Here is a 26,857-nt window from a genome sequence, read left to right as displayed (position 1 = left end):
AGTGGAAGTCAATGTGTTTTCACTGCATGCAGTACAGATGAGGATCTAGACAGTGAAAAGTTCATAAATATTCATTTTGCTAGGTGTGCAACTCAGTTTTGACAGGGTGATAAATCACAGGGTTTCTTTTCTTTCAAGAAAAGATTGTGTAAGAACTTTAAGAACATGTGTTTCTGAGTACAAAAGTGTAGGGCAGAAGGAGTTTTAACAAAAATTGGTGCATAAAGCATTATTATTCCTTTTTTTTCCACAACTCTTTCTGTCAGTAAAATTAAGAACTTTAAAAGGTATAAGACAAACAGAATGCCATGAGAGTCATAGAAAATCAAAATTTTGTGCAAATTTGATTTTTTATTTGAAAAACCCCCCCAATCTTTCAATTCTAATGAATAGTCTATGCTTGTACGATTTCACAGGTATAATCTTTGCTTTATTGAACTTCCAATACTTTTTAGACTGATTAACCAGCTTCTTACAATAACTTTTAGACTTTGGCAATTCAACCAATCTTAAAAAAATTATTAAAAAACTGGAAGAAATCACTACAGTCTTCTGATTAGAACCCCATAACACTGATCAGAACACTATATTGCTGTTTGAGTAAAGATGTGTATTTAAAAGGATAGAACTCCACTTTGGTTTACAAGTTGTCATCAGTAAGGAGACTCTCTCAACTTTTGTCAAGTTTGACAAGTTGTTTTAATTCTTCCTTAAGTTGGCTCTTGAAAATATATTTTCTATTTTTTATTATCCAGTATATGGCTGGGAAAAAATGACCTGTGCAACTGCCTCATTTTTCATTTGACAGGGGTGAAATTCCACAAAAGACAAGTGAGTAGAGAATCTGAGATTTCTGATTCAGGTAGAATGAAGATCACAAATTTCACATTCATATGTGAATTATCCATAGGAGTTTGTCTTCCATGTTTTAGAGAGTCCGAAAGCTTCATAAAACTGAGTACTATTCTGATAATGGAGTTTTACTGGCTATCCATGAGAAAGGGAAGAAGATGCTAAATTATTTATCTGGCATTCACTTTGAATCAAGGAAATTTTTTTCCATGGGAAATAAAGAAAATAAGAAAAATATTGCTATCTTGCCTTCAGTAGAAATGTGATCAGAAACAGCTGTGAGTAGAGCCTAAATACATATAGGCACAGTCTATGTATCAAGATAAAGCAGTAGTACAAGTACAACAGACTCTGTCGGGACTGTAGGACTTTGCAATCACTGAAAAAATTAACTAGGATTATCTGATTTGCCTTTCACACAACAGGGACATTTTTCTGCCCTGAAACACAGATACACAGCCTAGCAATGATGCAACAAGGACACTTGACTTGCTTACTAGTGACTAGAGCTTTTTCTAAACCTTGATTAAACTTTTACTGCACATTAAAGAAGTCAAAATCTCAGGATCTCACAATGCTGTAGAAGCACCTGCGGCTGCATCTAGACAGATTCAGGCTTGAATACTCTTGCACAACTATTTGGTCATTAGCACACTCCCATATATGGGGTTTTGGCCTTTGCCATGTTGTGCTCACTGAGATGTTGTCTGGGGCTGCTGCAAGGGACGGCACAAGTCAGAGACGGCTCACTGATGGTACAGTGAAGACTATCCTGGGATGGGAGAAAGCTTGGGTGTATAGGTAGGAGTCCTACTGCATCCTCCTGTCTGAAAACTGATGAGTAGGGCAAATAGCATTTTATTTGTTATCACAAAAGTAGTTTTTGTGAATGCTTAACAAGATGGCTGTGTGCTCTACAAAGGCTATAGTCCATAGTCTAAAGCCTAAAAAGCAAGAGATACCAGGTAGACACAGAAAGGACTGAAAGAGAAACATGAAGGACAGAACCTGTAGTCAGTGATCTCAGCACACTGCACTTTCCATTGAAAACATTGCAGAGTGATTTTTGGTGTCTACATGTTACAGTGATTGTCTTTAAAACTATTGCAAATGATGCTACATGAAGGCATCTCTGGGCCATAAAAATCCAAAAACTGGTTAGAGAGTTGTTTTTACTTCCAGCTGATACTAAAATAAACAAATATGTGGTAGAATCATCTGATTAATCATTACTTGCTTATGACTGCTGCTCTGACATAGAGAGGAAGAGACACATACCTGCCTGCACACTCCATGGTGAAGGCTCTACTCATACCTAAGTGACTCACAGTTTGAATGTGGCTCAGATTCTTGGTTTTGTACTCTGTGATCTAAAAGAGGTCTTTGAAATGGCATCTGCCTGTCTTTTAGTCACCAAACTGAAAGATCAATCACCAGACTGAAGTCGTGTGTCAACCTGAGTAAATGGTCTCCCACTCTGTGGTGACACAATGCCCCTTCCCCCCTCCATGAGATGCATTATGATCTCAGAAACGCTTGTTAGGCCTCAGCCTTGAAGAACAACATCTGGGCTAAGCTCCTCTTGAGCTTATCAGAAACACTGTCTGCTCCCAAGAATTTATGTTGTCTAACAATCTCCTGTTTTCTAACCAACTGCCCCGGAAAATTATTTTTCTTGCCTGACTAACAGCCCAAATGGTACAACATTGTTGTTACTGAACTTTCAAAGAAAGTTGCTGACCTGAATTGCAGCCAGGATGGAAAATTGCTATGACTAAAGCCATCTGTCTTGCAACCCTATAAATAGTGGTCCTTAAGTGATACCCTTTGAGCTCTCCTGGACCACAGTGGGCTGTGGCCAGCAATCTCACTCTGAGCAGCACACCTCTCAGAGCCAGAGAACTCTCATTTGCTGTACTTGAAGAACTGCTGCTGAACACCGACAACGGAGCCTCACTTCTCAAAGCTCAACCCTTCACCTATTGAGAAGATGCAAAGACATCCAACATGAGTACTTCAGTGAACTTGAGGGGAATTTTTCACAGGTACATATTTGTATGTACATATTTGTATCCTGTGCATGCAAATGTGAATATGCTATAGCAAATGCACTATGAATGTTATTCTCTTAGATTCTTAAGTATGTTAGATTCATAAGTTAGGCCTACAAAAGAGTTATGATTGTACTATAGTAAATTCTATAAAATCTTTTGTTAAATTGTTTAAATTAGGCTATTGATTAGGTGTTGTTAAGCACTGTTAAAACCTTTAGGCCTGAACTGTTGGTCAAGTCTGCAGCAAAGTTTGGCAAGGAGGTCCATTCTGAAGCTTATGGCTCAGTGGGAATGTCCTTTATTCTTTTTTATCCTTACCTTGTCCCATCCTTAATTTTTTTCATCCCCAGCCTACACGTAAATAATTTTAGGTGTATTTTACTTTTAGAATGATAGATGTTAGATTTTACTCTGATTTTTCTTTGTGTGCTTTAAGCATCTAGAAATTAGTAAAGTGAACTTTGCCAGTGAGCTTTGTTGTGCTTACAATTTTGCATTAAACCTGTTTTTGTCGATACCTTTTGCTGGAGATTCTTTGAGTGACCTAAACAACTCATTCATGACAGACCGTATCCTACCCTTTCTCAGGAGCACTCATAATGACAAAGAAACAGAGGAACTCCAATGTTCGCAAAGCGTAGCAGACTGCAGATCTCTCATGTGAAGGCATAGGATGACTAATCCTTCCCTGACATCTCCCATAGGTGGTTCAATCTTCCAGTGTCCTTCTCCAGATAGATATGTCTTGGGGAGGAACAGGGGACAAGCTAGTCTGTATACAACAGAAAATTAATAACATTTATATGAATTCAATTTAGTGAAGTTTAGTTACATTCTTCAAGAGGATGAGGGTGATGATTTCTATTCCAGATACATTTTGCCTTTTCTCACTGAGAATTTGCCTGATCTGGAGACTTTTATCAGAATGCTTTAAATCTCTGTGTATTAGGATTAATAATTAAAGCACTAAATATTTTTAATTGTAAAATTGCAAATGCAACCATAACACAGTTGAACAGAATCTACTTAGCATGCTTGCTGCAAAAAGGGACCTATGATATTTTCATGAATGTTTTATATTGCAAATAGGCAGACTCATTCAGTTCTTAATGGTGCCTAATAATAGCATTGCAAACAGTTTTCTAAGGAGGCAAGCTGTGTTGCTAAATTTATATGGTGTCACCTATCTCACCAAAAATAATCCTTCTGATGATTGCAAGATTATTCTGCATACGACATGCACACACACACGCACACACACTCACTGACACACTCCCTCATCTCTTTCTCTCTCTGCTTACAGACACATGGAGAAAGCAGCAACACGACGCTCATCTTTTAAATGGGTAACAACTTCAGCATCCTTGAGTTACCATTTTCCCTCCACAACTGTATGTACCTGAGTAGATGAGGAAAATAAGATAAATAGTGAAAGACAGAGCAATCTGACATTTTAATCACTGTTATTGCTCTAGTCACATTTCAATGTTTTGCTGAAGAGGAGAAACTGGAAAGAATGAGAGGTAATGAGATAAGGAGAAATGCTTGTCAAGACGTGCCACTGCTTATCAGCATGTTCTCGTCTAAGCAGACACCATATATTTCTTTCAACACTTTCTCCACTGTCCCTCATACAAATATGCTGGAAATGAGGGAATAATTTACAGGAAAAAAAATGTACAGTAACCTCAGAGTGTGCTTTTGTTGTCACTCATTTTTCAAAGTGTTGTTAATGATTGTGTATATCACATGATGTGGCTCCTGCTTCCTCTCTAAGAGAATATAACTTTCAAATCAGGAAGAGGGTAAGAGGAAATCACTGAGGCTTCAACTTCATGGAGGATTAGTCAGGAGATGATTAGTAAGTAGGTGACCAGAACCTAAGTAATCTAAGAGCAATTTTTTTTTTCTCCTAGAAGGGATTTATTAAATCCAAGAAATCTTTTTAGCTATTCAGATTGCTATGACACTTAGTGGCTCAAATAGGAAATTTCACCGAGTTCTCTCATCAGATAAGTATTTGATGACCAGCTTTAAAAAGAACGCAGTTAGATTCCTATCTTACTCAGTATGCCAAGGCTCCGGCCAGAAATGATTTCGCCAAGCCTTATCTTAAAAGCAGACAGTCACATTCCTGACCTATGACAGAAGGAGTGGTCTCTCCCTAAGCACTCTTTGCTATTTGAGTATTTTTACTTTAGCAAATATAGAAGAGACAAAACCAGCTGGTTCATTTATTTTGCCAGAATGTCTTACATAATTTTTCACACCCGTCTTTTTTCAATGGCCAAATGACAGTACAATTGAGGCATCCAAATGAGAGCTCTCATGGAGCCTTTGTCCATCCCTAATGCACGACAGAGCCACAGCCGGCAGGGAGATGCTCTCCAACCCACCTGGAAGTGGCTGTAGAACTAAGTCATTCCTCTGCTTTTCAAATGGTAAAATTTATTGCTCTGTACAAGAGCAAAAAGCATTCTCTTTTTTTCATAATGAACGTCTCAGGAAGTGTTTGTTCTTAAGAATTCTTATTCCTCAAGACTTGGTTTTGTGGTTATCTTTATTGTTTTTCCAGCCAAAAACTTTTCTGATTTCAGATCAGACAACTGTGTTTTATAGGACTTTTTTTTTTAACAGGAAGACAATATTATTTTGACATGGACAGTGAGGTGTGTGGATTTTCTGAAAGAATCTATATTTTATGGCTCTAATCTACCTGAGGATTAAAAAATTATATTAATTAATTCAAGGAGTTTCATTGGTTTTGTTGTTCATTTATTTTCCTTTCAATTTAGGCCGAATTCATCCCAGCGTTGTATAGCTACAAGGTTCAAGAATTGCTTAATATTCATTACACCTTTAAAACTAAATGTTGTTTTTGTTGAGACTTCTACTAATGAATATTAGTAAATCATATTACACATTACATATTACATATTACATCATATTATGACTTGTTATGACTTGTTGGCACTCCTGTTGCCAACAATTGTCTCACTTTATCCATACACGGTTATGAAGTGATAGCAATATGATATTCAAGAAAATAATATGATGTGTCTTCAATGCATCTAGAAAATACAAGCATATCTTATAAAACAGTTCAAGTCCCAGCATTTTTGAACTCTTGTAGCGATGTCCTGCCTCTCTTGTAGGAAAAAAAATTATATTAATCAGTGTGAAATGATTTAGAATACCTTTGTCTGGACAAGCTTTGAGAATAATTTTTCATTATTCTCAACCATCTTTGAAAACTTGTGGTAGCAATATTCATGGACCTAGCTCACCTCAGCCAAAATATTAGTTTAAAGCGTTTTCCAAATATATATTTTGGATCTCTATAATGACATGAGATAAAGCACAGCAGGACTCCCTTTCCAGTTAGCATATATGTTCTACACTGAGAATTAGACTCCCTGATGAGTCACAAAATACTTGCATTTGGAGTCACTATTGAATATGAAAAACTCCAAAGAATTTAATATACATTGTACTAATAGCAGTCTTGGGTTTATTAGATTTGCCCCCCATTATCTTCCCTCCAGCAATTCACACAAACTTGGCTCTTTCACAGCACTTTAGAGGCTCTCTGCCTCCTTTCCAGCTAATGAGACATTATACTGCTTTACAGCAGCTGGAAGTGTGTGCCTTTCTCCCATGCATGCAGACTTGCTCCATTATGCATCTCAGCTATGTGTGATTTGCCATGCAGAGTGAGTCTTCTGCTGTGGAGTATAATCTGAACCTGGGAGAAGGAAGGGAGAAGAGTTCAGCTCAACCTGTTCCTGTTTTGGTTTCATGCACTACTGTCCACTAGGACTTCAGTCTGTGTTAAATATGTATTATAACACTATAAAATATACTACATTCAAAAGAAACTGTAGAGGATGGAGGACATCAGGCATATGTGAAAAACATACCTAAGTGGGGACAGAATTTGTACTTTAATTTGTTTTACAGGCCTATCCCTAAATAAAATTCCTCAAATATTTTCAATCTTGTGTTCAAAACTCTTCAAGTAAAATTTTATGTGATTCTTCACGATGAACTGTTTAAAATGTCTTGTGAATTACAGTACAGTGTAAGTACTGTACTACATGCAGACAAATGGAATTTTCCCCACTGAACTATGCATTGATCATCAAATGATAAATCCATGGCTGTTTATCTACAAGGAAAAAAACATTGGATCTCTATTCATTATCTGCAAAATTTTTCAGCAATCTTCAGTGATATACAAAAGACCACTGTACTCCCACAAAGGCCTTATGTGTAGCCATCATAGAATTGAAAAAAAAAGTTCCCTAGTTAAAAATTAGCTAGCATTATCCTACATTTCATAGTCATGTCCACACATCTGAGAAATCTTTGCTAATGGGAATCTGCAATGGAAAGTGAAAGTACTGTGCTCATTTGATTTTTGTCTGGCCTAGCCAATAACACAGTAATCGATTTTACATTATTTTCCAGTGGCTTAAGGAGCTGTAATTAATCTCCTTATAGTTTTGTTAAATGCAAATCCCATAAAGCTGTCTAATATGCTTATGAGACCAAAACACCAGGCCAGTGGCTTAGGATCTGTATCATGCTGCTAAGCACACCCCTTTATGTAGCTTTTACTGATGAGCTTACAGGCAGGAGTGGTGAGATGGTGAAAGCTGAATTCTATGATTTAATGATCGTGTCTTACACAAATGCTACCAAACATAAAAACAACAGGGACAGATTTTAATTTTGGCTGGTGTTCAAGACTTTTTATTTGTTATAGGATGGCCAGTTAGAGATAATGAGTGTTTCTTCTGGCCTAATGTCATCTTGGCAGAAGATTCAAAAGGTTTACACTGGGGCTTCCAGTTACTATCAATGCTCAAAGCTCTGCAGACATCTTTGAATATGCAGAGAACAATAATCTTGAATTTGGAGGTGAAAAGAAAGAAGGTGTTAATACAGATGCTCACTTGCTAATTTTTAAGTAAAGGATATTTTCTTGCTAACCCAATTGGAAGACCCAATTTGCCATTTTACCAAGGGGAAAAAAAATCCTTAGCTGGAGAAACAAAAGACATGCTCTGTGATTAAAGGCTACTGAATCATTTGCTGTTTTTATGGTAGAAATTGCATAGAGAATGTGAAATTAAGTTGTATACGTTTCTGTATTCTAAGCTTTCTAACAGAAAACCTTTAAATAGCATCAGTAAAAAAATAAAAAGAAAGATCTGACAGGAACACTGAGCAGTTTCAACGCTGAATATAGATTTGGCTCCTTCAAGTGTGGATTAAAGTGAGCTTGAAATGAAATAAACAGAACAGCTTCAGAAGTGTAGAGCTGAAGGGAAGTCATCCATCACAATGGAGGAATGTTTGATCTGATGTACAGTAGTTTAGCTCACAAACTTCATTGCTAAAAACATCTATATCTGTGCTTACTGGAAGTTCTAATAATACAAGGCATGTCCTGAAGAAATTCAATATGCCAAGTAATTGTGAGCATCAGTCTTATGGAATGTGTAAAAAATAGACACAGTGGACATCTAGATACATTCTCTTTCTTCTGTGCTTGACGAGAATGAAAAATAAGTCCCATAGCAACACTTACATAAAATGTCCCAGTTATTTAACAAGTTTTTATATGATTTTCCATTCTAAAAGAAGATGTTTAAATATTTGTTTCTTAACTGTATGCTGATTGACAACTGAATGTTCATGGGAACTTTCCTGTCTTTCCTTCTCCTTGTTCTAGATGCTCGAATCTTATTAATTAATTAAAGATTTTTATTATGCTTATTGCATATTGCAATTTCCACAGTATTCAGATATATCAAGGAGTATAGTCTGCCCTAAAGTGTTGTCTTCCAAAAATATTAAGCAGGTGGCAGTTCAGAAATAACCTAAGATAACTGGTTATGTTCAGCCTTGTGACAGATTATTTTTAAATATCTAGTTAAATGTCATCCACAAATAACAGATCTGATAATTTTATCAACTTGGTTTTTTCCTCTTCCTTTTCAATCATTTTAATTTATAATGTGTGAACAGAGTATCCTCCTTCCAGGCAACAAAAAAGAAGCTATTTTGACACTTTCAGGGTAGAAAGAAAAATTCCATTTTCTCCTTGGAGAACATAGTTATCATTTCTGTGATACTTCAAGGTTAATTTCTGCTGTTTGAAAGAGATTACACTTTGACTATGCTGCATCTTGACCTCTAATGCACCTGTAAAATCCAATGGCCTAAAGAGAACACAGAATTAGTAAAGTCATAGCTTAATTGCAGTATAAACAGGTACTCAAATATGAAGTACAAATCCTTCTCCAGAATATATACATGAGATGCAGAAGCATGAAAACAACATGCACAAACCTATAGCATGATAAAAATGTAGAAAAATAGAAAGCTATTAGTACAGTAATCCTGTACTACTGGGTAGTAACTGCAAGTAAAGGGTACACTGACAAAGAACTAAGGTGTCTGATATAATTATGTTGAAAGAAGTTGTTGTAACACTTTCTCATAGGATTTCTTCATATTCAGATTAGAACAAAACACAAAGATCATATTGAATAACATAATTTTAGTTCTTGTATAACAATTGTAAATAGAAAATTTCCAGATTTCCCCGAATTTAATGCAGGTGTTTTGTGATGTGTTTTGCTTTTTGCTGAGTTTTGTTTTGTTTATTTTTTTAATTGTGGCTATAGACATGATGTTTTCAAACTTGAAAACATTGATTGGATGATCATCTTTATTGGAGATAAAAATTTGCCTTGGCAAAACACACAGCCTTTTGCTTTATAGATTTTTTTTCTTGTTTTGATGTCTTCAAACTTCATGAAAGTGAAAAAGGTAAGCGTTGACCCTTCTGTTTTCATGAGTCATTGATTAACTCTCCTCTTTCAACAGTTGGCTCTCAAAATCCCTGGGGCAGCAGCCATAAATGTAGAAATTGGTGGTTTGTCATTGTATATGACAACCATAATATTTAGCTAGGTACCAAAATATCTGAATAGAGAAGAGATACCAAGTTTATTAAAAATATACATGGTGAATCAATATCAGCCATCTTTTCAGAAAGTACTTGGAATTCTAAAGTGCTTGTACATTCTTCTTCCAAATACTCTTCCCTTTTTGTGTGCTGTGTTTACATATCTTAATGTAGACAGCAATTAGCTCATTTATTGCTTGTCTCTACCTCAGTTTCTTTTCCCATGAAGTAGGCTTTCAGAATATTTAGACTACAATTTCCTGGTCTATGTTTTCAGTAACACGGGCATATGTTTTCTCATTAAAAAGAACAATCTTTTTTATTCTCCTGGAGAATGTGACTAGTTTCAAAGGTAGATGCCAAACCCCTATTTTTGTTTTCTCTTTTATCATGTATCTTCTAGCTGGAGAACCACTTCTTTTCAGCACAAATCTTCCAACCAGCTGTCACCAGGGCACACAAGAACATTACCACCCTAAAGCTTGTCAGTTCAATTTTGCACTTATCTTCATCACTTGCTATCTTAGGGAAAGTCTCATTACTCTTCCCACTCTTCTAAGTCAGGTCCTAGATCAATACAACAAAAGAAGTATTACAGCTTCCAGAAGGTAAAACACCCAAACAGTTTTAATTTAAAATTCTATCTAGTGATGCCATAATATCATCAGATCATAGCAAGCTGTGATTTAGGCAGTTTTAATACAGTCATGAGTTAACACATGGTAGCATTGAACAACTCAAAGAACATTTAAGCTCAGGAAGGAAAGGGGTGAAAGCTGTGATGGCTACAGTGGTGTACATATTTATACATGCTGTATAGTCAGATGCCTCTAACGAAAATTTTCTGGAAAATCACAAGTTAATGACAAGTGTGACTGATAATTTGTTCCTTGATGTTGCTTAGGAGGGAAAAATGGGTCTTATTAGCGCTCTTATACTAACATTAATGGAGGTGTCACTGTTGGAGATAGTTTATGAAAAATTTAATAAATCTGGACATCTTCATACATGCCTACTGCTGTAAAAATAAGGTTTACCAAATTAATCAAGTTGGTAATACCACATAAAAGGTCTTTCAAGTTGGTAATACCACATAAAAGGTCTTTCATGAGGCCTTACATTGATAAAACTTTAAAGTCTGCTTTCAGTGACAAAAAGCATCCTCAAGCTGCCCAAATTACAAAATCAGATACTATGTCAATAACAAACACAGAAATAAAAAAATTGACCCTCAGATTAGGCTAGTTATTGCAGTACTCACAAACAGTATAGAACCTTTGTTACATCTGATCGTGTTGTCCATGCACCCTTCATAACTCGTACAGGAAACAGGGAAATCCTGTCAAAGGGTGGTAGCAGTATTTCACATCACGACTGTCTGGAAGCCTTGCTTGAAAAGTTTTATTTTAAAAACCATCGTGTCTTAGTAACAGAGGAAGATTTAACATTAGTAGTTTCAACAGCTGTTGTATTAACAGTTGCTAAATGCAAATAATGAATATGGTAACTAGCTAAAATGCAGTCAGGTGTCTGGCATCTAAGTTTATTCTGTAACCCAAATCTTTCAATAGTAGAAAATGGAAATGAGAATACTGACGCATTTTGTGTGGGGCTTAACAGCACTAACACTGCTGGACTGCACTGAAAAAAATCCCGCTTTACTCATCATCTCTATTCTGAGTTTGCATCTGTCTGTCATTATAAACCTAAAAGCAGCTCTGACACCACCCATAGTAATACTTCCTAGCCACTTCAATTTTTAAAAGGTAAGTTGCAAAGATCATAGTAAGTAATTTCCTTAATAGGAAATATGAAAACACAGCTAGAAATGTACAGTCTTTTTTTTTCACACTGTTTTTAATATGTATCTGAAGAAGCTAGAGCATGAATTGTGTGGTTTGAGCCAAAAATACCTCATAAAGACGAAAAATATAAACAGGTGGCTCAGGTGGATCCTCTTGCTGAAGATCCCATCTGTGATGGCCTTATCAGTTGCTGGAGGACTGGTTTCTCTATTAATTAAGGAAAAATGGGAAATATGGCAGTTTCTTAAGGAATACAGTTATGACTGACAGAAAAGACAGTATAAGCATAAAGGAGCTTCCTAGTGATCTGAGAGAGAGAGAATAATCCTTCCTTGTCACTGCAGATGAGCTTATGTATCAGCTCCATTAAAGTTATAGAATATCATAGAACAATAATTGATAGGAAAAGCAGCAGATTCGTCATTGCAGAGAGCCATATACAATGGATGAACTAGCTCTGGCAGCCAATTCCCTTAAGAAAGGCAAAGTAAAAATTGGTCTTGACAACAACTGAGCTGAACTTAAGAATTATTTGACTAATCTTTTAATGTATGTTCAGCTATGTAGAAAATCCCTGAGCACTCCCGCAACCAATTAAATACGTCTACTGCTTTGCAAGGTCTCACAGTCTAACCAATTAACTTATTAAGCTGAGAGTAATTTTTTTTCAGCCTGTATTTAGCTCTGAAGTATGCTGACTTTATTAACAGGAAATTTTTGATTGCTTGAAAGTTGTTGTTTTTTTTCCAGTTACCTTAATGATTTTTTTTTCTCTCATTCTATGAACTCTGACTTGAATCATGTAGATGTATCATCTCATTTGGAGCTAGCACAGAGTAGCTCTTAATATAACTGCCTATCACAGGGAGGTCACTGTGTGAGTGGTAACAGCTGGATCCAAATGTTTGAACGTTTTCATGGCTTTCCAAATTAGCCTAAAAGACAGAAGAATTTCATATCTGTCTTGATATACGTCAGAAAACATTTCAGAAGATTTCCCCCCACAGCTAGCATGGCTGTCAGGACATGACTGCTAGAATAGGTGCTTCAGTACCTCTTACTGTAATTTCCATAGAGAAATACAACCATGACAGGAACAAAGGCCTACTAAACAGAGTTGATAGGACCAGGAAGGGGTCTGGTAATGCTCCTTTACACAGAAATCATAGATAACAACTCCTTAAAAGTAGTGTCTGAGGAAAGCAATGTTTAATTTTTTACTAAGGCTATAAGAGAATTTTGCTTATGAGAGCCCTTGTAACAAAAGCATCATCAGGAAAGCTCCCAGGGATAAGAAATTAAGTTCCTCTAGGACTTTTATGTCCTTTGACTGCAGAATAAAAAAAAAAATAAATAAAAAGGAAAAAAGAAAAGCATTTTTTAAGAATGAAAGGTTTAGAGACTTTTGAGAAAGCTGAAAAACTCAGCAGGGGATCTCTCTTCCTATGCTTCCTCTCCTTCTCCTGTGGTGATAAAAAATAATATTATACTTTAGCATGTGTAATCTGTAGTATTTATATTGATTCGTACCTAATGTGTGGGTAACTATCTGAAGAGGCCATTTATCTAGACCATCTCAAGCTTACTGTTAGCAGTAGTGTCAGCTACAGCTAGAGTCAACTGCACCTTGTGTCAACTTTAAAGAGTTTCAGGCTGTTTGTAGAGCAACACTGCTGTAGTAGGCTTTGTTCTTGTCATGGTGGATCGCTCTCACATCTGTGCAGTACTTTTTCATAGGCTACATTATGGAAGACTGATCCTAATTATCAGTCAATCTTAATTTTTGGGGAGAAGCAGTGCCATCTTCAGTGTCTTGGTCATACAAGATGAAAAGATCTCCTTTTATCTTTTTATTTTTTATCTTTTTTTTTAGTCTGCTTTATGGCAAATGTACTGATAAATACAAGAGTTATTGAACCATTTTTCCAGGATTAGTGCTTTAGACATTCAATTAATATTGTATTAATCCATATTAATTACTGCAATCATAGATTCTATGCATTACCAACAAATGCTCAAATGCAAATGTGGCAAGTTATCTTTTGATCTTAGAAAATTTAGAAATAAACATTTCAGGTTTTTGAACATGAATTACAGCATCTGAAAAGCTTGTCTTGTGTGGTTTTTCTTCTCTTTAAATTTAATTTTGAGATTAGGATTCTAAACCTTAAAAATTTAGCTTATTGAAAGAAAATCACAGCCCACACTTACACTGAAACAAAACAACATTCAATACAATAATATATTATTTAAATTCTCAAATTATATTTTCACCTAATTCAATGTGAATATAATCCACGTTGGAAGCAGAAGCTGAAAGAAAGAAACTGGTCATCGCTAATTATTGCTGGAAGAGATGAATCATCTCCATGTTATCTTCATTTGAATTCTAACGTAGAAGAGCATAACTTAGGTTTGAATATGGACACAGAGATGTGTACGAGGGCCATATGTTCATCTCTTGCCTACTCAGCCTAAGATGGTTGCAACTTTCAAAAATTGTAGCTCACTTTTTTGTTGTTTGTTGTTTTTCTTTTGTTGTTGTTGAAGAACATTTACACAGTGATAAAGCTGTAGCTACCATTTATTGTAGCTTGATTCCACCTTCAGCGCTTTCTTGAAAGTTTAGGCAATAAGCTTTGGGCAAATATTTTTTTTATTTCCTATAATATAGCTCTCATATAATCTATTGTGGGACAACAGGTCTTAATTTACTCTCTGCTGAGTTTCCACCTTCTTTCCACCCTCTTTCTGACTTCAGTGCATTGTATGAAAACTTCCTGGTCCCTACTAGGTTTGTAAGGGACAAAATGAACCACTCAACCCAATCTCTGCTTTCCTTTATACCTCTTCATCCCACTTCCTTAAAACAGGCCATATAAAATCATCCCTGTGCAAAAATTGACCTTATCTGCTCAGATGGAGCTCTTATCCCCTAATATTCTATAAATGTTTCTGATGTCAGTCTCCAAAATTGTTGAGTCTAATGCCAACCTTTAAGTTCTCTTTTACCCTGCAGTTTGTCCCATTAGGGTTTTTCTAATGCCTTTTGTCATTGGCTTGTAGTGGAATTTGATTTTTAGACCAAGAGTGGTGTATTTGAGCTGTGTTCTTGCTTTCTTGTTCCTTTGATGCTGACATTTCAGATTGGCACTATCTGGCTGTGCCTGTTTCCTGCTTCTTGTTATTCTGTTGGAGTGGGCTCTTTGGAGCTCACCCAAGAACTGTGATAACGTATCTGGAAATGTGTTTTGCAAGGTAACACAAAGCTGACATGCTCACCTGAGACAATTAGCTATTGTAAACTACAGCAAATGATTAAACATCACGGTGTCTTACCTTGGGTACTGACAAAGCAACAGAGTGACTGACTGGATGAAAGCACCAATTAAAAGATAGCAGACGAAAATAGGAAGGCAAAGAATTATTGTGCTATAGGATCTAGGTAGTACCTGCCTAAGATGACCCCTCTGTGAGGCAAAAATCTCTTGCTGCCCTTCAGTAAAATAAGTACAGCCCATGGGAAAGTGACAGGTCAAGATGAAACCAGTGCAGGTGTTGATCCATGAAGTAATGGGAACAAGGACAGAACTTGTCCTTGTGTTTGGAGTGAGCAACCCTTGGCCCCCAGGGGCCTGACCAGATAAACTCAGAAAAGATGTATTCAGCTGTGACCAGGTGCAGACAGGGGAAAAATAGTAAGCATGGGGGAGGAGAGGACAAAGATGCCAAGAGGTCAGGAAACTTCAGGGGAGCTGAGGCCATGCCTCCTCTTTCTTTGCTGGAACCTCTTCCTCTGTTCCTAAGGAGTACAGTATCCACATTCCCACTCTCTCTTCCCTTTGGTGTTATAGCCCCTGCTATAACCAGTATTTCATATCCAAGTATCCCTATCCTCCTCTCAAGTTCCCAAGAATTGGCAGATAGCTGGGGGAAGTCCTGCTCCTAGTGTGAGGGAGCTTCAGGCCCGGGCTCAGGAAAAGAACCAGAAAAGAGTTTAAGAGGAAGAGCTATTGTTCCCAGGAAGTGTCTTCTTCCCATCTTTCCAGTTGTCCCTTCTGTCTTTGGCAGTAGCAACAGAAATCCAGTTACAAAGATGAGGTGGGGATTTGCTGATCATCCTGTAAAGGCACAATTTTCTTTCCTCAGGCATACTCAGAACAGGCAATTTGCCATCCCATATTTGCTGTAACATTTTTTTGCATCCTGCCTCACTCTGAGATTTCATAAATTTGTATATCTACCTTATATTATTTCATAGAATCATAGAATGATTTGGATTGGAAGGGGACCTTGAAGATCACCTGGGAAGGCTATTTGCCATAGCCTGTCCACATATCATAGTATTACCAACATACCATGTAATGGTATGAGGTTGTGTTAGGGGAGGTCAGATATTAAGAAAAGGTTTTTCATGCAGAAAGGGGTTGGTCGCTGGAACAGGCTCCCCAGGGAAGTGGCCACAGCCTGTCTGAGCTCAAGAAGTGTTTGGACAACTCTCTCAGGCACATTGCAGGGCTGTCCTGTGCAGGACCAGGAATTGGACTTCAATGATCCTAGTGGGTCCTTTCCAACTCAGAATATTCTGTAATTCTATGATTTTATGTTTATTCCCTTTTGGGATCATGCCTTGTAAGTGCCCTTGATGCTCCAGAGATTTCTGTGTGCCCTGTTATCAGCGTTATTAGAATCTCAGTGCAGCTTATGTGAAGTGAAAGGAAAGCAGGACGCTAGAAATCTTTTGAATTTCCTATAAGCCAGCAGGAAAATACATATACATAGTAATAGTGACAAACCTGTAAGAATTATCTGTGCATGCATTTTGTAGTCTTGATGATAGACTGACATTTGTTCTTGAAGCTGAAGGATAGAACGGAAGTGGAAAGGCAAGATTTTGTTTACTGGACCTAATAAATTGTCAATGTTTCACATCCCCATGATTACTTTTGGTGACCTCAGGAGAGGTCATGACACCCTCACTGGAGACTCAGGCTTCAAACATGACATAAACAGAGTCAAGGAAATATTGTTACTGGCTTTTTATTGCATAGAGCTTTCCCTATGAACTTTTCCCTATGAACTAGTTGTGAGTTTTTTTAATTTTGATTGATCTTTGACTGATCCTGACTCTCCTAATTATACCATGCTGTTGGGATTTTGGTGAAAGCAGGGCAAGGAATCAATCCCTTCCTTGCCCTTTCAGTCTCATTCCTCCACTTCTTCATCCCGTCTGCTCAGAATTAGTGTGATTTAATTAAATTTGCTTGCCTGACAACAATAAAATGAAAAAAGTATTGTCCTAAAGGTGACTTGTTTAAAATTCCTGAACAAAGAATCAGAACTGTATGGATTAAGAAAATGAGTTTGATTTGATCTTCCCAAGGACCTGAACTCTAAATGCACTGAAGGTGTAGTTCGTGCTTATTAGGCTTAGAAGTGGAGATTTCCGTGATGATGGAAGTTGGAAGACAGTGACTTCTTCCAGTGGGGGAAGATGACTCCTGCACTACCTGCAGATTGGCAGATGAGGTATTAGGAGCTCTCTCCAGTGAATCATAGGATCCAAGTGAGACTGAGACACATGGTAGCACCAGGAAGAAGTGAGGAGTGACAACAGAGCTTTTGCTGCAGGCAACAGGGGCTCTAGTTGCTTACTTGACCTGCTGTTGGGGAACATGTTCTTCTTTCTAGGGGGACAGGTTTGGGATATTGTGGGAAGAATGCCAAATTTTGTCTAGCCCTCAGGTAACAGCAGACCCCTTCTACTTTTTCATGTGTGCACCAATGATAGTATCAGAGAACACCAGGAATATATCAAGCATGACTACTGCGCTCTGGAGGAGATGATCAAGAGCACATCATTCCAGGTGGTGTATCCTTGATCCTGAAGGGGAAGGGGGAGCTAGGGCTTGAGAAGGAGTGAACGTATCCTGAAGGTCAACAACTGTTTGTGCAGCTGGTGTCAACAGCAGGGCTTTGGTTTCTATGACCATCAGATATTTGTTGAGAAATAAGGACTGCTACGAAGAGAGAAGACCCACACAGTTAAGTCATGGAAAAGCCAACAGGCTGACCAAACTGATGAGGACACCTTTAAACTAGGAACAATGGGGGAGAGACATGAAGAACTTCTATCCAGTAAGAAAGTCCAACCCAGTGTATTCTATGATTCTATGACAAGTATGGCAAGCATAGTGTGGAGAGTGATGTGGAGAGAAGAGACCTCATAACCAAGTCCAGCAAAGGGTCATGAGGTTGATCAAGAACTGAAGCATCTGTCATATGAGGAGAGTCTGAGAGTTGGGCTTGTTCAGCTTGGAGAAGAAAAAGCTCAGGAGTATCTTCAATGTGATAAATACGTGATGCAGGAGTAGTAAAAAGCATGGAGCCAAACTTTCCCAGGGCATCCAGTGACAGGATGAGGGTGAATGTCATATGTCATATTTCTGTGTATATAGAAATGGAACTGTCAAGTTAGGCAGAGGTGCAGAAATTAACACAAACTAACATGGCTAGAGTAACATTAAGAGAACCAATTTAAAAAACCACTTTACTATTGAATTCTTACTGTAGTATCTATGAAACATTACAGCTCAGACTAGACTAGAAGACTATTATAAGTAAAACCCACTGCCTGAAGTAATCATGGTTTATCTTATACAAAATTTAGTTCATTAAACAAATTTTAATTTGATGAAAATCATCAGGTTCATCATTGCCTCTACAACAGACCCCAGAGGTTAATTCAGAGGAGATAAGAAATGATCACAAGGATACCCCTAGAACAGAAACTGTGGAATACCCAGAGGGAGAACAGTGACATACTTAAGATTTGGTTGTGGATATGGAGTTCAAAATTACTCTTGCAGTTCTAGTTGATGACTTCTACATCTGAACATGAACATGACATTTTACTCATCTCCTCTATAATGCTACTCGTTTATTCTCATTTACTGTTTTAAGATGCTGCTTTCAGCTTTCTGCATTCTGCATTCTGCATTCTGCCTCTCTCTTTTTTTTTTTCTTTAAAAAAAGTGCATTTCTGAATAACTTTTTTTGTCTTCTCCGACCCAAAGGTCAGACTGTCTTTGACCTCTGCATTTTTCACTCAACTTGTCTTGCAGAATATACCACCTAAGAAGTCCTTCTGCTGTGCCTTTTGCAACTGGACTTGTCTATCTCGTATTGGCCTTTTTAGCCACCAGCGCGCTTGCAACAAACGTGGGTAGAGCCCTCCCCAAATCTTTGTTCACGAAGCCCAGCCATGATGATGATGACTTTTCCCTGCATAGATCACAAAGTTGTTACTTCAAAACCCTTTTTTCTTGAAATGAATTTTAGGCTGACCTGTTTTCAGATGATATGTTTTTTGCTAAATTCTCCTAAAAGCCACAATGTAATAATGTACTGAATGAACAGACCATTATATTTATTATATCAGATGGCTTTCATTCTTCACATTGTACAAATGGGATGACTTATGTTGGTAAGGATTATTCACAGCTTTCCAGAATTTAACACATATTATGAACCATTTACCATTACAATCTCTCTTCACTTCCTATTTTCCAAAACTTTTGCCCTTCTGACGAAAAGTTTCAGCATCTCTGTCTTTCTAGAAGGTTACTTCATTTTTTAAGAAAATTTAAACACAATCTCCTTTGTTGTTTTTTAAGTTGCTTCATATGGCCTATTGTTCTTTTAGCTTAACATGGTGTCCTGGGTTACACAAATACTTTGGTATCCACCTTTTCTTTTCTCCCAGTATGCCTACTAATTTAGACCGTGGGGAGAGACTTAAGATAAGGATGGTACTCTATTATCCTAGAGGAAGAATGTATCCATCAGTGTGAAAAGACTGGAAGTGTGATGACTCAGAGGGCGTGCACAGGTGACACCTCAGACTATGGGCTTGGTACTATTTCCTTGTCCTTACACAAATGACTCATCTGTGATAACTCCCCTTGGACAATTCACTCACATAGCCTGAAGATATTCATCTCTGCTGATGGCCATAATGGATCCACCTGTGTCAAGGACTCTTGAAATATCCCGTGATCCAGTATTAATCATGAAGAAGAAGAATCGTGAAGAACTCCTCGCCCCTCTGAGGTGTCAGAGACATTCCCATCTACCCTGGGCCCAATACTTTTCCTTTTAAACAAGCACACACAGAACACACAACTATGCCTGTTTTCCATGGTAGACATGGAGCAGAGAAAGGAAGTCTTCACACGTAGGACATGCATCTTTTATTGAAACAGTGAGGAATTCTGCTTCTGAGCATGCTTGTTAGTCATCTTAACACACCCATAGTAAAGCTTGGTGGAATGCTATCATCTTTTTACTCCTCACTGACAGTCTGGATGAAGCAGTTATTCATAAGAAGACCCATTTGCTCAAAATTTTTTTCTGAGACTTTTAACATCTAATTAAATATATATACATCCTTGAAATATTCAGAATATATCCACTCTGCCAAGAGACCAGAGTGTGAGATACTACAAGTATTGAAAGGCATTAGCCCTGGAATTCTAAATTTCTGTCACTGATAGTCACCTAGGAGCCTGGCAGACCTTTAGGTACGATTTGTTATTGTCGAAACAGCGACAGGTTGATGTGGTGATTGATGAACGATAACAATTACTATATCCATGTGAAACCATACATATGACATCTAGTTCAAGAGTGCATAAAAAGAAAATTCAAAACCAAAAAGAATAATAAAAAAAGAAAGTATAGTTACTGGGTTTAGAGGTTTTAGATGTTCTCCAACAAATTTAGCTTAAATAGTGTTACCAAAATTCAAACTCTAATGAAAGAAAGGGAAATTACATTTCCAATATTTACTATGAAAAACTGTTTTCCGGTGATTTCCCAGCACTTCTTTTAAGCAATAGGAAATTTAATCTGATTTTGTTTGCTTTTCTATGTGTTCAAAGAAAAAAGTGAAGGTTTCTGGGAAAAAAAGATCATAATTCACATCTGCTGTCTTGCAGTAAGCAGACTTGGCAATCTGGGCTCCTACAAGAAGGGTCAACATATTTTCATTTTTTTTACTTGGAACTTTGGCACTGTGTATAGGTACCTGAAGTCATAAGATTTTAAGTTTTGTCTAGGCATCATATTGCCTGATGACATATAGTCCTATAGCTAAAATTCATAGGAACTGGCCAGAATACTAAAGATATGTTTTAAAGGTACTTTGTCATCCATCTTCTTTAGATACATTTGAAAATCTTAGTTACGTGTAATGACTTTTAACTGAAGCATAAGTCAAGTTTCTGACAGTGATTTTTTAAAATTAGAAATAATTACAAATAATTTAGTGTAACAACTGGGAAACAAAACAAACAAAATAAATAATAATAAAAAAAGAAAAAAGAAAGAAGGAGGTGTAACTTTTTTTTCACATTAAAAAAGTCAAAATAATTTTTGAAACTATTCTACAAAATAACAGTGAGAAATATCTACAAGGGATTTTTCAGGTGGCATAGCCATTTCAGTTTCTTTTCCTTATCAAATATATTTTTTCAATAAAAAGCCCTCAAGCAATGCTTCGAAATGCACTTTATTTTTTCTCTTTAATAACAGAGTTCTAAAATGCCTTCATTTAACTTTTCCTTTTCCCACCTTCTTTTCCAGCTGGGTCAACTGTTGCTGTGTGGCGTGGTCTACAGAGAATTGATGGCACATTTCTTATGCCTGAAGCCTGTCAAAGCAGAGTGAGAACTTCAGCCATAGCTTCACACTAGGCAGTCCCACTAGTAGTAGGGGCACTGACACTGCCAAGGATATTAAATGCTCAGAAGCTGTGATTGGCATTTTGAAGGAGCACAGTTTCAAAAATACTGAAAAGTACTTGCAAAAGTGTCCTAATCACTTTTAAGCTTAAGACTCATCTAAACAATTTTTACTACTTTTTGAAAAGAAAAATTTCTTATATTAGTGTCTCAGTAAGATTTCTTAAAAGGTCCCATTCCAGCACATGCATAGTTATATTTAACTTCCTGAATACTTGGTTAATCTTAATTCATATTGACACTGACTCCTGCATGTCAGGCCTTAATGTTTTCAGGATCCAGAGCTCCTTTTTGAATTTGTAGAATAAGTATAAATGAAAGAAGAAGGAGAAGGACGAAAATTACAATACTAACTTGCTTAAAGGTATTTAGTCCAACATGAACATTTTTATCTTGTCACAATTTCCAATATTTCATTTTTGTTTACATCTTCAATCAAAGCTTAAATCAAAATATCAGACTAGTCTTATCTGTACTGGTTTGTTTTGAAATGTTTCACTTAGATATTTCATGGTTGAAAATAAAAATTACAAAATTAAAAACATCCTGCATTTCTCATACAAAAATATTTCTCTGAGGTAGACCTCATTAGACATCAGAGTAGTTAATGGCTTGGTGTTGCAGATTTTATAACAGTCACATCATATTTAGTCACTTAACCAGGAATGTGAAATTTATGATTTCTTTGTAAGAGGCAAAGCAATCAGATAGAGAATAACTATGGGCATGATAGAAGAGAAAGAAAATACCTTCAAATAAATCATTACTATTTTTCAGACAATAGCATAGTTTGGAGAGAAGAGGGCTTTACATTTGTAAGGGAACCAATAAATCAGAGTGATTCCTCTGGTATGCTAGTTTTCTACTCATTCTTTACTAGCTACCCACAATCCAAACTTTTACTAAGGACACATCTGAGCCCCTGACACATGTTCAAACAAAGAGGAAAATGCCTACATTGTCAAAACAACTGAAAGAGTCTTCTTCAGGCTGAGAAGCATTACAGTTCTACAGTCTGTAGAACATGTATTTAATTGAAAACACAGAACATGGCTGTTAGACTGAGTCTTAGCGGACAAGAATATTGTCAAGCTGCTCTTGGTGTTGGTGTAAAACAATTACTTGTGGTACAGGCTGACTTCAAAGGGAAATCACCTCATTAAGACGAGTGTTGAAATGCATCTCCCTAGGTGCTAGCGGTGTTTCATTCCTTCCAGTTACTAAGTCAGCCAGTTTGTTTGCTCACACAGTTCATATTGTCTCTGCAAGGGAAACAATAGATTTTTAAAAGAAATCTTAAAAATATAAAGGCAAACCCTTATATAAAACCTGAAAATATGAGTACTTAGGAATTTTATTGACCTGCACCAGAAGGTTAAGAGTAAGAGAAATCTCTTATTGTATATTTATTTTTGTTAAAGGAATTACACAAACAAAACTATCAAAACAATGAGAATAATTAATTTTCTTCCCAGTTATTCCATCATGTCATAATTCCATTAAAATATTTATGTTCCAACTTGTTAAGAATTTTCTTTTTACAACATTTCTGTGTTATAGTTTATGCTTTGACTTTGCTCATTCTGCATATTACAGAGGGCCACTAGCTAGGTTTCAAAGTACTTCTTTCCAGCCACTTAAACTGAGATGACTAATACCGTCTGACCTGCAGTCTGCCATGAACAGACTATGCTTCACTAGCTCCATCACAGCAAAGAAACTCCAACAAGATATCTGGTTCTCATTGCTGTGGTTTATGATACATTAGAAAAGCTCTATTTCTTAACAGGATATTCCTTGGATCCTTTCCTAGAAGTCAGGGGATTAGATGCAAACCAGCTTCCAACCTTTCAGCCTTTCCAAAGTTGTAGTTAGAGCTGTCAGAGGAAGCAATCAATCACCCAAGCTGAAACTGAGAGGATACATCTTCACAGCTGTGGAATCATTCTGTCTCTTCACATAGGAATAGTTGCAGACTAAGTATGCAAATGGCAGAGTTGCATTTTCTTTAGTTTGAAAAAGTATGACTTACTTTCCCTCTTCCTGGCTGAGTTATTCCCTGTCGTGTAAGCTGGTGCCTGTCAAACAAGGAATTCCCCATCAAGTACTCACTCCATTAAAACTGCTATTGGATGAAGACAATTGGGAATGCTATCAAAGGAAATGTCACTGCAGCAGTTCCTTGTTCAGATAATAATGGTGTTTCTATATTATAGCAAGACTAATGAGAAACAACAAAACTTCAAAGACACCAAGTAAATTAGGACTTCTACCACATGGCAACACAGGCAACTGATGCTGTGAAATCAGTCCCCCTACTGTCTGGACAAATTGCTTTTGTTTTATTGGATATATGTAAATGTGTTCCCATGACTATTTTGGAATGGTTTTGGTACATCATACACTTTAATAAAATTGGTGAAATTACATTAAATAGTATTAGTATAGCATAGTATAGTATAATATAGTACAGTATAATACAGTATAATACAATTAGAGCATTATAATAATGTATCATGAAAGTGATGGTTAAAAAAAGTTATTTAATATAAATGAAGAAGTGTTCATTTTTAAAATTCAGAAAACAAGAAAATAAAGCTAGGAAAATTAATAAGGAATTATTTGCATGATATTGGAAGAGTAGCTTTTTTAGAACTGCTTTCATTAAGATGAGAGTCTCACCTCCCCTTTGTTATCTTAGTCTCCCACGCTGAAAGAAAAGTATGTTCTTTCATTAGTATGAAGATTTTTTCCTTATTATTTGTAAGAATTTGGCTTCCATTGTACAGCTGCAAGAGAGACACCAGTACTAAATTAAAGGTAATTGTTCAAAAAAACTGAGTCTTGTAAAGGTAAAGATATCTAATCTAATTGTACCTGCAGGTAAATGCTTCATTAGAGCAGAAATTTAACTACTTTGTGACCAGCTGGAAAACAATATCTGATGCTGTGAACGTAATAGTGGGATAAATCTCATCCACCTTATACAGCTATGGGAACATCCACACTAGTATTGTAGTTCAGATCATTAGTGCTCATTTGAAGCAAATCTCCCAGTTATCCAGAATTTACTAAGCATCAGTTCATATCAGAGCAGACTCAAAGCACACAAATGGACTTCTTAAGCTAAGGCAAAGGATTATTCCAGGAATGCACCTAACACACTACACCTGCTAATGGTAGACCTGCTAATGTACATTCCTGGCAGAGAGACTAGGACCCAGCCAAGTAAAATCTCCCAAACAGACACAAAGCACATATCAGTACCTCAGCATCCACACACACATTTGTGCTTCACTCCACAAATGTTCTCCTACTGTACCACACTACGCTCTATCATACTACAGTATACCTATACGACATACCCTTACATCTGTTGAATTATCTTCATAGGCAGTGGAAAGAAAAAAAGAACAGTTTTAGGCTGAAATTCAGGGGAACTATTTCACATGTGTACCTGTAGGGGAAGCAGAGGGGAGCTGCTCTAAAAAGGACATCTGGACAATAGCATGTGGTTTTATAAATCCACCTTTGGGATTTCAAATGGGACACAGTATGGCCATCAATTAAACTGCCATCTCTGACAGTTTGTCTGCACTAACTTATAGGGTGTTGCACAGGAATTTGTGGCAGCCCAAGGAGCAGAATTTAATTCTGATAGAGTCCACCTTTCGGACCCCAAATTTTTCAGAAATATTCCTTCAGATTCAATTACACTAGCCATTAAACAAAGAATAGTTGTATTTTCTTAAGTACTTTTTGATCCTTTAATTCAGAGTATTTTTAGTTATTGGTGGGAAGAGAATGTTTAGCAGAAGCATTTTTGTCAGAGGAAAAATTGATAAAGGAGACCTGTACTGTTCTGTTCTCATTTCATATTTCATACTGAACATTTAAAAGCATTATGCTTCCACTGTAGTAATTGTCTTCCGATATTTATGGAGGAATTAATTATTTTTAAAATAGACTACAGTAGGAATGAACTACTATGTGAATTTCAAAAAGCAGGAATGTGCGGAAGTTAGGGAACCACTTCCTAAACATTGCCATGCATGCAAATGTTTTGTTTCTACTGACAATGACATCTCCTAGAAAGCTTCATTCTGTTTCCAACCGATAAGGATGTGCATTATATACCACATTCATCTCCCTAACTGTATAAAGTTAAACCTTAATTAACTTTTTAGCACAGTTGCCAAAGATTCAGAATTTATAGGCATGAACAGTTGAAGCTCATAAAAGATATGCAGGGGAAAAGTAAAATAAAAACAAAATATAATAAAAGAGATTAAAGATTGTAATAACTTTAATGAAAACACGTTGAATTCCCTCTATTCTTTTTGTCAATGATGATGAAAATAGAGTGTCGATGCCAATGTAATTCTAAAAGAGAATCATGGTTGTACCTGTGTAAATAATAGTTTACTAATAGTGTATTCTGAAATAACGTAGTTCTATAGGTATAGAGAAAACAGCTGCGTGACACTTAAGAAACAGTATGTAAATATTTCATTCAGCTAATCCCTGTGAAAACAAAATGGAAATAATTTTGCACTTTTTACCATCCTAAGTTACATTTTATAATGATACCAGTTTAATATTTTCCATAGAGATTGTAAAACTAAGCTGGAGGTGAATTGCAATTCTAACAATCTTGTTTCCTTTAATAATTTTTTTTAGTAACTTACATAAAAATAAACACTGAGCAGCAAATTCATTCCCATGTAAAGTTGTGTCTAAGATAAAAATACATATTAAAAGTCAATGCTGCACCTAAATATGAATGTGACTCACCAAGACATTCTCCACATGAATCCCAGACAAATATGGAGCTAAATATTCATGATGAGTTTAAGAACACAGATAGCTTCACATGAGGTAAAGGAAATAATCTACTAAAATTCATCATTCTTGAAATATAAAAATGATATGGTCATCTGAAGATTATTAATGAAAGTATCTGAATATTTTAGAGAGTGAGATTGTAATTAGAGATACTGAATATGTTATATGGGTAGCATATTTGAACTGCATATGAAAGTAATACTTTGTACATGCAATTTACACATATTATACATAGTCAGTGTCTCCAAATATAAATGTTTAACTAAGTAAATTGATCTTTTTTCAGTCTTTAACTATTCCTTTTTATAAAAATATATGAACTGGTGAAAGATTTTATCATTACATAAGTCACTGTCTGAAAAACTCAAAAGTATTCAGTGAACTCCATAATTAGTTCATTGACAAAACTGAGCACCAGAAAAAAATTTAAACCTTGGGGCATAGTTAAAATTTGTAATCACTCAATTTATTTTTTTTTCTATTTTGAGCCTTTTTTTGGAACTGATAAATAGCATA

The 26,857-nt window shown here is 36.4% G+C and overlaps 1 long non-coding RNA gene across 1 annotated transcript; it reads left to right on the top strand.

Moving 5' to 3' along the window:
- The first annotated feature begins 2,410 nt into the window (after window positions 1-2,410).
- LOC135411737 (uncharacterized) lies at window positions 2,411-26,612 on the top strand. Its single transcript, XR_010429271.1, has 3 exons — window positions 2,411-2,897; window positions 4,210-4,252; window positions 21,339-26,612. It is a non-coding gene; the product is annotated as an uncharacterized LOC135411737 (long non-coding RNA).
- Window positions 26,613-26,857: the final 245 nt, after the last annotated feature.

This window comes from Pseudopipra pipra, chromosome 3, assembly GCF_036250125.1.
Source record: "Pseudopipra pipra isolate bDixPip1 chromosome 3, bDixPip1.hap1, whole genome shotgun sequence".
Taxonomy (NCBI): domain Eukaryota; kingdom Metazoa; phylum Chordata; class Aves; order Passeriformes; family Pipridae; genus Pseudopipra; species Pseudopipra pipra.
Note: the sequence above shows the minus strand (reverse complement) of the source record. Positions and strands in the feature narration are given on the sequence as shown.